The sequence below is a fragment of the Oncorhynchus clarkii genome, chromosome 4, assembly GCF_045791955.1.
Source record: "Oncorhynchus clarkii lewisi isolate Uvic-CL-2024 chromosome 4, UVic_Ocla_1.0, whole genome shotgun sequence".
In the NCBI taxonomy this organism is placed as follows: Eukaryota; Metazoa; Chordata; class Actinopteri; order Salmoniformes; family Salmonidae; genus Oncorhynchus; species Oncorhynchus clarkii.
Window position 1 is genome coordinate 44,581,897 of NC_092150.1, and position 15,746 is coordinate 44,597,642.

The 15,746-nt window shown below is 43.1% G+C and overlaps 1 long non-coding RNA gene across 2 annotated transcripts; it reads right to left on the reverse strand.

The window, feature by feature from the left end:
* Positions 1-5,558: 5,558 nt before the first annotated feature.
* Positions 5,559-12,074, reverse strand: LOC139406843 (uncharacterized). 2 transcript variants are annotated; one of them, XR_011634032.1, is made up of 3 exons: positions 12,039-12,074; positions 11,758-11,882; positions 5,559-5,708 (listed from the first exon to the last, which is right to left on the reverse strand). It is a non-coding gene; the product is annotated as an uncharacterized lncRNA (long non-coding RNA). The 2 variants fall into 2 exon arrangements; XR_011634033.1 differs by having other exon boundaries at positions 5,563-5,675.
* Positions 12,075-15,746: the final 3,672 nt, after the last annotated feature.

Here is a 15,746-nt window from a genome sequence, read left to right on the forward strand (position 1 = left end):
TAATGACTCTTCTATTTGTAACCATTTGCATCACTTTCAATGAGGGCCTTTTATTTTGAAGGCCAACTGCAAATTCCACTATTGTGGCTAATCCTTATTGTGACTAGCTTCAAAGGTTCTCTCTGTCTCCTCTGCCTCCTCCTGCATGCATTGTAGACTACCTCAGCAGTACTCTCTGTAATGTAGTTATGATGAGAACTTAGTAGCCTATTTTTTTCTCCTGCTGAGGTCAAGCTCTGTTTAACGTTTGCTTCTTACTTCATCCTTCTAGCTAGCTGGCTAACACTAGCCAGAGCCCTTTAACGTTACTGCAATACTAAAATAAGTCTCTACCGGTAGCTAGCCAACTGACTGACTGACTGACCTATCCATAAGTGACTATTTACCAGTCGTGCACTCTTCCTCCAAAAGCAGTGGTCTAAGTACTTAAGTAAAATACTTTAAAGTACTACTTAAGTCATTTTTGGGGGAATCTGTACTTTACTATTTATATTTCTGATAACTTTTACTTTCATTCCACTACATTCCTAAATAAAGTGTACTTTTTACTCCCATACATTTTCCCTGACACCCAAAGGTACTAGTTACATTCCGAATACTCAGGCAGGAGTCCAGCAATATGGTTCAATTCACATACAGTGGGGCAAAAAAGTATTTAGTCAGCCACCAATTGTGCAAGTTCTCCCACTTAAAAAGATGAGAGAGGCCTGTAATTTTCATCATAGGTACACTTCAACTATGACAGACACAATTAGAAAAAAAATCCAGAAAATCACATTGTAGGATTTTTTATGAATTTATTTGCAAATGATGGTGGAAAATAAGTATTTGGTCAATAACAAAAGTTTCTCAATACTTTGTTATATACCCTTTGTTGGCAATGACAGAGGTCAAACGTTTTCTGTAAGTCTTCACAAGGTTCACACACTGTTGCTGGTATTTTGGCCCATTCCTCCATGCAGATCTCCTCTAGAGCAGTGATGTTTTGGGGCTGTTGCTGGGCAACATGGACTTTCAACTCCCTCCAAAGAGGAAGTTTGCAAATAAATTCATAAAAAATCCTACAATGCGATTTTCTGAATTTCTCTCATTTTGTCATATATATATATATAAATATTTATATGAATATCTATATATATATATATATATATAAATAAATATGTATATATATATATATATATATATATATATAAATATTTATATGAATATCTATATATATATATAAATAAATATGTATATCTATATAAATATCTATATCTATATAAATATCTATATCTATATAAATATCTATATCTATATAAATAAGAAATAAAACCTGAAATAAATCACTACTATTATTCGGACATTTCACATTCTTAAAATAAAGTGGTGATCCTAACTGCCCTAAGATAGGGACTTTTTACTAGGATTTAATGTTAGGGATTGTGAAAAACTGAGGTTAAATGTATTTGGCTAAGGTGTATGTAAACTTCCGACTTCAACTGTGTGTGAATATATACAGTGCCTTGCGAAAGTATTCGGCCCCCTTGAACTTTGCGACCTTTTGCCACATTTCAGGCTTCAAACATAAAGATATAAAACTGTATTTTTTTGTGAAGAATCAACAACAAGTGGGACACAATCATGAAGTGGAACGACATTTATTGGATATTTCAAACTTTTTTAACAAATCAAAAACTGAAAAATTTGTGTGCAAAATTATTCAGCCCCTTTACTTTCAGTGCAGCAAACTCTCTCCAGAAGTTCAGTGAGGATCTCTGAATGATCCAATGTTGACCTAAATGACTAATGATGATAAATACAATCCACCTGTGTGTAATCAAGTCTCCGTATAAATGCACCTGCACTGATAGTCTCAGAGGTCCGTCAAAAGCGCAGAGAGCATCATGAAGAACAAGGAACACACCAGGCAGGTCCGAGATACTGTTGTGAAGAAGTTTAAAGCCGGATTTGGATACAAAAATATTTCCCAAGCTTTAAACATCCCAAGGAGCACTGTGCAAGCGATAATATTGAAATGGAAGGAGTATCAGACCACTGCAAATCTACCAACACCTGGCCGTCCCTCTAAACTTTCAGCTCATACAAGGAGAAGACTGATCAGAGATGCAGCCAAGAGGCCCATGATCACTCTGGATGAACTGCAGAGATCTACAGCTGAGGTGGGAGACTCTGTCCATAGGACAACAATCAGTCGTATATTGCACAAATCTGGCCTTTATGGAAGAGTGGCAAGAAGAAAGCCATTTCTTAAAGATATCCATAAAAAGTGTAGTTTAAAGTTTGCCACAAGCCACCTGGGAGACACACCAAACATGTGGAAGAAGGTGCTCTGGTCAGATGAAACCAAAATTGAACTTTTTGGCAACAATGTAAAACGTTATGTTTGGCGTAAAAGCAACACAGCTCATCACCCTGAACACACCATCCCCACTGTCAAACATGGTGGTGGCAGCATCATGGTTTGGGCCTGCTTTTCTTCAGCAGGGACAGGGAAGATGGTTAAAATTGACTGGAAGATGGATGGAGCCAAATACAGGACCATTCTGGAAGAAAACCTGATGGAGTCTGCAAAAGACCTGAGACTGGGACGGAGATTTGTCTTCCAACAAGACAATGATCCAAAACATAAAGCAAAATCTACAATGGAATGGTTCAAAAATAAACATATCCAGGTGTTAGAATGGCCAAGTCAAAGTCCAGACCTGAATCCAATCGAGAATCTGTGGAAAGAACTGAAAACTGCTGTTCACAAATGCTCTCCATCCAACCTCACTGAGCTCGAGCTGTTTTGTAAGGAGGAATGGGAAAAAATGTCAGTCTCTCGATGTGCAAAACTGATAGAGACATACCCCAAGCGACTTACAGCTGTAATCGCAGCAAAAGGTGGCGCTACAAAGTATTAACTTAAGGGGGCTGAATAATTTTGCACGCCCAATTTTTCAGTTTTTGATTTGTTAAAAGTTTGAAATATCCAATAAATGTCGTTCCACTTCATGATTGTGTCCCACTTGTTGTTGATTCTTCACAAAAAAATACAGTTTTATGTCTTTATGTTTGAAGCCTGAAATGTGGCAAAAGGTCGCAAAGTTCAAGGGGGCCGAATACTTTCGCAAGGCACTGTATCTATATCCACACACACTTGTTTTGGTGGGAAAATATTTTGTCTAATGCAGCTGTATTGATCCTCTAGGAAAAATCAACCTGGTTAAGCTATCATAGTGTCCGTTGAGTTTTGCACTCAGATTTAGAACCTAACCATGTAAACAGCCAATAGTGTTATACAAAAGCAACTACTATAGGACAGAATATATAATATACAGTCTCACCGGAGCTCCGCCCCTTTCCTTATCACAGCGGGCTGCCCAATCACAGAGCTGAGCAATGCTCAGCTCCACCACCATGTCCGCCTCATCCAATAAGAGGCCTGTCTGGGAGTGGAGTGACACGGCCATGTCCAGTCTCTTCAGCTCCAAGGTCTCAGCCAGAGAGAAGAGGGACTGAGCTCGGGCCACAGGGCTCTTCTTCATCCAACTTTCAGGAGAGAAAATATACATCTTTCCATGTCTGACCAGGTGAAAGCTATGATCCCTTATTGATGTCACTTGATAAATCTACTTCAATCAGTGTAGATGAAAGGGAGGAGACAGGTTAAAGAAGGATTTTTAAGCCTTGAGACCGACCAATTATGATTTTTCAATGCCTACATCGATTATTGGACGAACAAAATAAGCTGATACGTATTAAATCACCCAATTTAAAAAACAAATATATATGTATACATACAAATATACGCATACATATATACACACAGACATACATACAGTGGGGCAAAAAAGTATTTAGTCAGCCACCAATTGTGCAAGTTCTCCCACTTAAAAAGATGAGAGGCCTGTAATTTTCATCATAGGTACACTTCAACTATGACAGACAAAATGAGAAAAAAAAATCAAGAAAATAACATTGTAGGATTTTTTATGAATTTATTTGCAAATTGCAAATTTCTGTTCATGGTTAGGTACATTGGTGCAACCGTTGTATTTTTTTCACAAATGCGCTTTTGTTAAATCATCACCCGTGTGGCGAAGTTGAAGTAGGCTGTGATTCGATGATAAATGAAGGCACCGCATTGATTATATGCAACGCAGGACAAGCTAGTTAAAATAGTAATATTGTCAACCATGTGTAGTTAACTCATGATTATGTGAAGATTGATTGTTTTTTATAAGATAAGTTTCATGCTAGCTAGCAACTTACCTTGGCTCCATGCAGCCACAAGGTCCTTTTGACACTGCACTCGCATAACAGGTGGTCAGCCTGCCACGCAGTCTCCTCGTGGATTGCAATGTAATCGGCCTCCAAAAATGACGGATTACTGATTGTTATGAAAACTTGAAATCGGCCCTAATTAAATCGGCCATGCCGATCAATCGGTTGCCCTCTACTTGAGACAACTGAGACATGGATTGTATGTGTGTGCCATTGAGGGTGAATGGGCAAGACAAAAAAATGTAAGTGCCTTTGAACCTACTACTATGGTAGTAGGTGCCAGGCCCACCGGTTTCTGTCAAGAACTGCAACGCTACTGGGTTCTCTCACGCTCAACAGTTTCCGTGTCTATCAATAATGGTTCACCACCCAAAGGATATCCAGCCAACTCGACACAACTGTGGGAAACATTGGAGTCAACATGGGCCAGCATCCCTGTGGAACTCTTTCGACACCTTGTCCATGCCCCAATGAATTGAGGCTGTTGAGGGCAATAGGGGATGCAACTCAATAGTAGGAAGGTGTTCCTAATGTTTGGTATACTCAGTGAAAATCACACAGAGTACCAGACTCGCATGAATTTTCTTTTCGAACTCCTCTCATGCCAGTCATTTCAGAGGAAGAGATTAGAGAAGGAAGGCATTTATTTATATGCGATAGTCCATACTGTACAGAGCCCAGAGTAAGATTAATGCTCCACTAAATGTACTCCGTAGCCGCCTTCACCACACCTCAGAGGGCTCTGCAAAGAGATTGTGGTGCTTGCTAGTATTAAAGGGAAAGAGGGACACCTAGTGAGGTGCACAACTGAATGCATTCACCCGAAATGAATCTTCCGCTTTTAACCCAACCCCTTTGAATCAGAGAGGTGCGGGGGAGACCAAGAGACAAAACTAGATGACCATTAAACACGGCTCACTTACATACTCTACTGGAATACAATTAAGTGCTGTTTGTTGGTGTGTGTCCCCGATATGCGATTATACAGGGGTCAAACACACCTCCATACTGCCCCAGTACCATATGACCTTGACGACACTGTCGGTGACGTTTGGTTGATCAAAATCCAGCCTAGAGCCGAGCTTACCCAGGTTGGACTTTAATGGCCGCCTCCACGGCGTTGCGAAGGTCTTCAGTCCAGAGAGGCAGCCTGGCTGTGAGGGCTGTGGTTCCCTGACAAGACAGATAGACAGATGGATAGATGGAGTTGGATAGATGTGAGTGTTTCATTAGTGTGAGTGTGGTTTGGTCATATAAATAGTATGGTGTGGTCCTCCTTACCCAGAGTGACGCCCTCCCCGTGGCTCCTGAAGGAGAGGAGGGGTAGCAGAGGGCCGGGGGATGGGGTCACCACACAGGTGCAGGAGGGGGCTACTCCACACAGCACCGTGGGGGGATAGGCAGTACTGGAGGAGGGCGGGGAGACATGGCTGGATCAGCTAATACAAGCATTTATTGGGAAAAAAAGGTACTTTTGATTAATTGTGCTCAACACCACATCTAACAAAATGGTGGTACAAAACAAAGAAGATGCAAATTACAAAAATAAAGAGGAAATAATCCATATAGTGAAGAGATGGAATTCCGAGAAGCAGTATTTGGGAACTTTACATGGGATTTACTGCCTTCAGGTCTGTTTGAAATGTTATGATTATTTTGCCCACTGCAGTGCTTGTGCAAAATGCCTATGTGGTATTGAGTGACTGATGCCCCCCACCTGTGCTAAGGGCTATACGCTATGAAAGTGACACGCCATTTACCAGGAAGTAGCCTTGTAGTTTACTAAATGCTGTAGGCTTTTTGAATGGTCTTCAAGTCAAATATTTCATAAAAGGCATCTGGAGAAGTTCCTCCACAAAACACTAATATAATTGTATGTTAAAATGACCGCGTTTTCACACGTTATGATAGAATCATCAATCCCATAAAGTAAAGAAGAAGGGGAGGTTACTTCACAGGTTATAGTTTGCACACTGAGTGTACAAAACATTAGGAACACTTGCGCTTTCAATGACAGACTGACCAGGCGAATCCAGGGGAAAGCTATGATCCTTTATTGATGTCACCTGTTAATTGCTCTTCCTCTGATTGAAGTGGATTTAAGAGGAAGAGACAGGTTAAAGAAGCATTTTTCAACCTTGAGACAATTGAAACATGGATTGTGTATGTGTGCCAGTGTGTCAATAACTGCAACACTGCTGGGTTTTTCAACATTCTTCTGTGTATCAATAATGGTCCCAAAGGACATCCAGCCAACTTGACACAACTGTGGGAAGCATTGGAGTCAACATGGGCCCGAATCCTTGTGGAACACTTGACACCTTGTAGAGTCTGACACCCAACAACTTGAGGCTGTTCTAAGGGCAAAAGGGGGTGCAACTCAAAATTAGAAAGGTGTTCCTAATGTTTTGTACACTCAGTGTATGTGGTAGCCTAATGGTTAAGCATCGGGCCAGTAACCGAAAGGGCACTCGTTTGAATCCCCAAGCCGACAAGGTGAAACACCTGTCGATGTCCCCTTGAGCAAGGCACTTAACCCTAATTGCTCATGTAAGTCGCTCTGGATAAATGACTTCTAAACGACTAAAATGTTAAATGTAAATGTAGTGACTGACCGTGGCCCCCTGCTGTTGGGCCTCCTGTACTGCAGCGTAGTACTGGAGGAAAGGTTTTAGTTAGTGTGAGAGAGAGAAAACGAGGAAGTTCACAATCCAAAGCACACACGATTGTCGTGGGACAACTGTCAATTCACTGCTGCGCCAACAGAAAATGTTCACTTCACACAGCTAATTACGGTCCCATTACATTTACATAGAATCCTGGTCATTTAGCAGACACTCTTATCCAGAGCGACTTACAGTCAGTAAGTGGTTTCAACGAGGGTAGAAAAAACAACTGCATACCACAGTCATAGCTTCTTTATTGAGGAATGTTTTTACTTGCAGAAAAAAAAAATGGTGCTAGTAAGAGACAAGTGTTAGTGCAAGAAGATGCACGTGAAAAATAAATCAAAAAGGAAGCATAACCCCTATCGACAAAAAAATTGGTCTGAGTGTGTGCCCACCTTTTTGTTGCCACTGTAAGTGACATAGCTGACGTGGGGGTTTTGAGCCACTTTTGAACCCAGTGACAAAACGTTGCCCGTCACCACATTCAGCACCCCCGCAGGAAGTCCCACCTCCACAAACAGCTATAAGAGAACAGGGGCCGCTGTCCCCACGCCAGGGATCGCAACCACTGTGTTGCCTGGGAAACAGAAACGCTAGGGTCATAAAAGGTAGAGTATATCTTTACCTTCCGGAAGGGTATCTTTGTCAGGGTAGAATGTGACCGGGTCCGTTTTGAAACTGTTTGTTTTCATGACTTTTTAGGAAATTAACCTTTGGTCATGTTGATTAGACAGCCTGGATTTTGAATTGTGTGTGGGATTTATGTATTTATTTATACACACACACACACACACACACACACACACACACACACACACACACACACACACACACACACACACACCTCAGCAAAAAAGAAACGTCCCTTTTTCAGGAACTTGTCTTTCAAAGATAATTCGTAAAAATCCAAATAACTTCAGATGTTCATTGTAAAGTTCACTGTTTCCCATGCTTATTCAATGAATCATAAACAATTAATGAACATTCACCTGTGGAACGGTCGTTAAGACACTAACAGCTTACAGAAGGTAAGCAATTAAGGTCACAGTTATGAAAATGTAGGACACTAAAGAGGCCTTTCTACTGACTCTGAAAAACACCAAAGGAAAGATGACCAGGGTCCCTGCTCATCTGTGTGAACATGCCTTAGGCATGCTGCAAGGATGCATGAGGACTGCAGATGTGGCCAGGGAAATAAATTGCAATGTCCGTACTGTGAGACGTCTAAGACAGCGCTACAGGGAGACAGGACGGACAGCTGGTCGTCCTCGCAGAGGCAGACCACGTGTAACACCTGAACAGGATAGGTACACCCGAACATCCCACCTGCGGGACAGGTACAGGATGACAACAACAACTGCCCGAGTTACACCAGAAACGCATAATCCCTCCATCAGTGCTCAGACTGTCCGCAATAGGCTGAGAGAGGCTGGACCGAGGGCTTGTAGCCTGTTATAAGACAGGTCCTCACCAGACATCACCGGCAACAACGTCGCTTATGGGCACAAACCCACTGTCGCTGGACCAGACAGGACTGGCAAAAAGTGCTCTTCACCGACGAGTCATGGTTTTGTCTCACCAGGGGTGATGGTCGGATTCGCATTTATCGTCGAAGGAATGAGCGTTACACCGAGGCCTGTACTCTGGAGCGGGATCGATTTGGAGGTGGAGGGTCTGTCATGGTCTGGGGCGTGTGTCACAGCATCATCAGACTGAGCTTGTTGTCATTACAGGCAATCTTAACGCTGTGCGTTACAGGGAAGACATCCTCCTCCCTCATGTGGTACCCTTCCTGCAGGCTCATCCTGACATGACCCTCCAGCATGACAATGCCACCAGCCATACTGCTCGTTCTGTGCGTGATTTCCTACAAGACAGGAATGTCATTGTTCTGCCATGGCCAGCAAAGAGCCCGGATCCTGTTGGATCGGAGGGTGAGGACTAGGGCTATTCCCCCCAGAAAATACGTCTCAGTTGTTGAATCTTGTTATGTTCATAGAAATATTTACACATAAGTTTGCTGAAAATAAACGCAGTTGACAGTGAGAGGACATTTCTTTTTTTTGCTGATTGCCTTTTGGTAGGCCGTCTTTGAAAATAAGAATTTGTTTAACTAGGCAAGTCAGTTATGAACAAATTCTTATTTACAATGACGGCCTACCAAAAGGCAAAAGGCCTCCTGCAGGGACAGGGCCTGGGATAAAATAAAAAAAATTAAATACAATATAAATATAGGACAAAACACACATCACAACAAGAGAGACAACACAACACTACATAAAGAGAGACCTAAGACAACATAGCAAGGCAGCAACACATAACACAACACAGAAGCAGCATAAAGCATGGTACAGACATTATTGGGCACAGATAACAGCACAAAGCATGGTACAGACATTATTGGGCACAGATAACAGCACAAAGCATGGTACAGACATTATTGGGCACAGACAACAGCACAAAGCATGGTACAAACATTATTGGGCACAGACAACAGCACAAAGCATGGTACAAACATTATTGGGCACAGACAACAGCACAAAGGGCAAGACAGTACAGACAACAATACATCACACAAAGCAGCCTCAAATGTTAGTAAGAGTGTCCACGTGAGTCTTTGAATGAAGAGATTGAGATAAAACTGTCCAGTTTGAGTGTTTGTTGCAGCTCGTTCCAGTCGCTAACTGCAGCAAACTAAAAAGAGGAGAAACCCAGGGATGTGTGCTTTGAGGACCTTTAACAGAATGTGACTGGCAGAACGGGTGTTGTATGTGGAGGATGAGGGCTACAGTAGATATCTCAGATAGGGGGGTGAGGCCTAAGAGGGTTTTATGAATAAGCATCAACCAGTGGGTCTTGTAACAGGTATACAGAGATGACCAGTTTACAGAGGAGTATAGCGTGCAGTGATGTGTCCTATAAGGAGCATTGGTGGCAAATCTGATGTTTGCACCATGTTTTGTGCTACTACCATGTTGTGTTGGTACCATGCTGTGTTGGTACCATGCTGTGTTGTCATGTGTTGCTGCCTTGCTATGTAGTTGTCTTTGGTCTCTCTTTATGTAGTGTCGTCTCTTGTCGTGATGTGTGTTTTGACCTATATTTAATTTTTAATCCCAGCCCCCGTCCCCGCAGGAGACCTTTTGCCACGCCGTCATTGTAAATAAGAATGGGTTCTTAACTGAATTGCCTAGTTAAATAAAGGTTCAATAAAAAAAACAATGTAATAAAATAAATGCAAGCGCTTGGTGAGTTCAACATGTCGACTCCCCTGACTGCAGTCTCTCTTCTGGCCTGGCTGATGTCCTGGACAACTTTGGACTCCAACAGCATGTGGACTCTTCCACCCACAACAAAGGCCATTACACTGGACCTGGTCTGCATCACAGGCGTGGATGGAATTATGCCAGGCCTGTCCGACCACAAACTCATCACCTTCACCCAACCTATTCCTCTGCCCACTCAGCACAATAAACACTCTATTCAGTTTAGGAGTCTTAAAACTATCAAACACAGGCCATCTTACTGAATCCATCTCCAACCTGCCAGTTACTGGCTCTGTGGCTCAATACCACACTGCCTTGGCTTCCATACTTGATGAAGTTGCTCCTTTGAAAACGTGCCTAATGTGTCTTTCCCCAAATCTTCTCCCTGGTACACTTACGCTCTCTCAAAGCAACTGGTCGTCATCTAGAACTGTACATGTGCAGATGTTTGAGCAACATCAGAAAGGCAACAAAAAGAAAGGCCTTAAAGCTCAGACATCCAACTACTCCCAACTGATCAGCAACGACAGTGGAAACTCTTGGGTGCCGTCTTCTACTGTGAGCAAGCTCCTCCAGCCTTAGCCTCCCCAGAACGATGCAATCAATACCTGTGCCTCTTCCAAAGCAAAATTGAAAACATTAATAACACCATCCTGTCCTCTCCAGCCTCTGTAGTTGATCTAGCCAGTCCTCTGCTCCCTGAGTCAAGGTTCTCCTCCTTCACTGCAGCTGATGTAACCAAGCTGGTTAGAACAATGAGGACCACCACTTGCTCACTTGACCCCATCACCACCTCCCTTGTAAAGACCTGCTTACCTGCACTGGAGCCATTCTTCACGGAAATCATCAACAAGTCCCTCACCACTGGCTGTGTCCCTCTTCAGCTCAAACTTGCTGCAGTCTTAACAGTACTTAAAAAGCCTGGATCTGACCCTGACAACCTCCAGAACTACAGGCCCATCTCCAACCTGCCATTTCTGAGTAAGCTTCTTGAACATGCTGTGTCTAGCCCTTCCAGTATCAGAGCTACACAGCACAGAGACTGCACCTTGGTAAGGGTCGCCAATGACCTCATGAATGCTGACTCTGGGGCTGCCAGCATCCTCATAGTGCTGGACCTCAGTGCAGCTTTCAAGTCACTGTCAGGGCTGGAGAGTCTCTGGCCTCGTTTAAGGCACATGCTAAAGAATGAGCTGTTCAGAAAGGCTTTCAAGGACCTATGTTAATTCCGTTCTCCTGACGACACCTGTACATAGCTTTGATTGTTGTCTGCTTACAATGTTCTGTGTTTTGGATAGTTGTTGTCATAATTTATATATATATAATTTTCGAGAAACACTTTAAATTAAGTATTATTATGAGTGTGTATTTCAGTCAACCCTAGAGCGAGTTGAAAAGATGTAGTGTGTATCAGTGATCATAGACAGAGGTAAAGGTGTGTGTCAGTGAACCATAGACAGAGGTAAAGGTGTGTGTCAGTGAACCATAGACAGAGGTAAAGGTGTGTATCAGTGAACCATAGACAGAGGTAAAGGATTGCAGTGTGTAGCTACCTGAGTAGAGTCTTGGCTCTGAGATGACAGGGGAGAGCACTCCAGGCCTTGAAGCCACTGGCCCCAGAGGACACAGAGGGACACATCCTCATCCACAGCACACACAGTACTATACACAGTACCACCTAAGGAGGGAGAGGAAGATGTCAAAATAGTATTATATTGATGAACAAGGCATTTAAAATATAACAAGAAAACGGTGGCTAGTGGAGGAAGAAAGAGATAGACAGAAAAATAATATTAAACTGAGGGGATAGCTCCCCAGTAGGTTCTCTTTTTACCTGAAGAGTCAGTCACATTGCATGTCTGTCTGTCTGCACGGCGAACAAACTTTCCATCGATGAACAAGCCGAGAGCACGAGACTGAGGCTCAAGCCAAGCCTGAGAAAAAGAGACAAAGATCGAGTTTACATATACACTACTGTTCAAAAGTTCGGGGTCTGTTTCTCTAGTTTGAGAAACAGACACCTCACAAGTCCTCAACTGGAAGTTAGTATCCGCAAAACACCAATCTCAACAGCGAAGAGCCGACTCTGGGATGACTTCCTCTGTCCAGCGTCTGTGTTCTTTTGCCCATCTTAATCTTTCTTTTTATTGGCCAGTCTGAGACTTTTTCTTTGCAACTCTGCCTAGAAGGCCAGCATCCCGGAGTGTCCTCTTCACTGTTGACATTGGAGTTTTGCAGGTACTATTTAATGAAGCTGCCAATTGAAGTCTTGTGAGGCGTCTGTTTATCAAAGTAGAGACTAATGTACTTGTCCTCTTGCTCAGTTGTGCACCAGGGTCTCCCACTCTTTCTATTCTGGTTAGAGCCAGTTTGCGCTGTTCTGTGAAGGGAGTAGTACACAGCTTTGTACAGTTGAAGTTGGAAGTTTACACACAGTTAGGTTGGAGTCATTAAAACTTGTTTTTCAACCATTCCACATATTTCTTGCTAACAAACTATAGTTTTGGCAAGTCGGTAAGAACATTCCTTTGCATGACACAAGTAATTTTTCCAACAATTGTTTACAGACAGATTATTTCACAATTCCAGTGGGTCATAAGTTTACACACACTATTGTTTACTGAAACCAGGCCTGAAGAGACTGACCTAACATTTGAGTCATTACCAGAACCACGCTCAAGTATTCCCGCGAGCATGGTTTTGGTATTGTCACAAATCAAGAGACAGCTGACTTAACTCAGAACAAGTATTTCAAAATCAAATTTTATTGGTCACATACACAAATTTAGCAGATGTTATCACGGGTGTAGCAAAATGTTTGTGTTCCTAGATCCAAAGTAAAATAATGGAATTAAGAAATATATAAAATATTAGGACAAGCAATGTTGGAGTGCCATTGACTAATACACAGTAGAATACAGTATATACACATATGAAATGAGTAAAACAAAATGCAAACATTAACTTGACCAGTGTTCCAATATTAAAGTGACCAGTGATTCCATGTCTGTGTACATAGGTCAGCAGCCTCTAAACTGCAGGGTTAAGTAACCGGGTGGTAGCCGGCTAGTGACAGTGACTAAATTCAGTAAAGTGTACTGGGTGGAAGCCAGCTAGTGATGGGTATTTGACAGTCTGATGGCCTGTTTTTCAGTCTCTCGGTCCCAGCTTTGACAAAGACACATTTCAGATGTCTGCTGAGCTGTCTGCTGACCTCCACCTAGGAAGAGGAGTCCTCTCTCTTCTGAACCCCTGCGAAGCATTCTGCAATTGTGTGAACTTGAAAGAAACACTGACCTGTATTTCTTTGTTCAAATCTTTGAGGTGTCAACTGAGGAAAAAGCCCCAGGCTGGGCCATCCACAAAGCTCAGGACAAAGTTTACCCTCCAACGTAAACAAATGATAGAACGGCCTACTAGACCACAACACAATATTTAGATTTTTTAACTGTATTATTTCTTACACTGTTACCCCAGGAAATCTTAAGTCTTATTACATACAGCCGGGAGAAACTATTGGATATAAGAGCAACGTCAACTTACCAACATTATGACCAGGAATACGACTTTCCCGAAGCGAATCCTCTGTTTGGTCCCCCACCCAGGACAATGGATCGGATCCCAGCAGGCAACCCAAAACAACGGCGCCACAGAAGGGGCAGACGGCGCGGTCTTCCGGCCAGGCTCCGTTGACGGGCACATCGCCCACCTCCCCCGAGTATACTACTTGCCAATGTCCAGTCTCTTGACAACAAGGTAGACGAAATCCAAGCAAGGGTTGCCTTCCAGAGAGACATCAGAGATTGTAACATTCTCTGTTTCACGGAAACATGGTTCACTCGGGATACGTTATCAGAGTTGATACAGCCACCTGGTTTCTTCACACATCGTGCCGACAGAAACAAACATCTCTCTGGTAAGAAGAAGGGCGGGGGTGTATGCCTTATGTTAAACGAGTTGTAGTCTGATCATAACAACATACAGGAACTCAAGTCCTTTTGCTCACCTGACCTAGAATTCCTTACAATCAAATGCCGACCGTATTATCTACAAAGAGAATTCACTTCGATTATAATCACAGTCGTGTATATCCCCCCCAAGCAGGCACCTTGACGCCCCTGAAAGAACTTCATTGGACTCTATGGAAACTGGAAACCACGTATCCTGAAGCTGCATTTATTGTAGCTGGGGATTTTAACAAGGCTAATCTGAAAACAAGACTCCCTAAATTTTATCAGCATATCAAATGCGTGACCTGGGCCGGCAAAATCCTGGATCATTGTTACTCCAACTTCCACGACTCATGCAAAGCCCTCCCTGCCCTTCTTTCGTCAAATCTGACCACGACCCCATTTTGTTGCTCCCAGCCTATAGACAGAAACTAAAACAGGAAACGCCTGTGCTCAGGGCTGTTCAACTCTGATCCGACCAATCTGATTCCACGCTTCAAGACTGCTTCGATCACGTGGACTGGGATATGTTCTGGATTGCGTCGGACAACAACATTGATGTATACACTGACTCGGTGAGCGAGTTTATTAGCAAGTGCAAGTGCATCGGTGATGTACCAACGGTGAATATTAAATCCTTCCCCAACCAGAAACCGTGGATTGATGGCAGCATTCACACAAAACACAAAACTGAAAGCACGAACCAATGCTTTTAATCAGGGCAAGGCGACTAGAAATATGACCGAATACAAACAGTGTAGCTATTCCCTCCGCAAGGCAATCAAACAAGCTAAGCATCAGTATAGTATAGAGACAAAGTAGAGTCGAAATTCAACTGCTCAAACACAAGATGTATGTGGCAGGGTCTACAGTCAATCACGGACTACAAAAAGAAAACCAGCCCCGTCGGGGACCCTGAGTCTTGCTCCCAGACAAACTAAAACAACTTCTTTGCTCACTTTGAGGACAATACAGTGCCACCGACAAAGCCCGCAACCAAAACCCGCGGGCTCTCATTCTCCGCAGCCAACGTGAGTAAAACATTTAAACGTGTTAACCCTCGCGAGGCTGCTGGCCGAGACGGCATCCCCAGCCGTGTCCTCAGAGCATGCGCAGACCAGCTGGCTGGTGTGTTTATGGACATATTCAATCAAGCCTTATCCCAGTCTGCTGTTCCCATATGCTTCAAGAGGGCCACCATTGTTCCTGTTCCCAAGAAAGCTAAAGTAACTGAGCTAAATGACTATCTCCCCGTAGCACTCCCCTCCGTCATCATGAAGTGCTTTGAGAGACTAGTCAAGGATCATATCACCTCCACCCTATCTGACACACTAGACCACTCCAATTTGCTATACCGCCCCAACAGGTCCACAGACAACGCAATCACACTACCCTAACCCATCTGGACAAGAGGAATACCTATGTAAGTCGGCCCGACGTCTAGTTTAACGCCGATGTTCAAAACCCATGACAAAGCTGACGTGCATACCTATTTAACGTAGGTAGATGTAATGACGCCACTAAAAATACAGCACTACACTGAACAAAAGCAGAAAAATACTAAGCTCACTCTTCCAACAACTAAGCAAGGT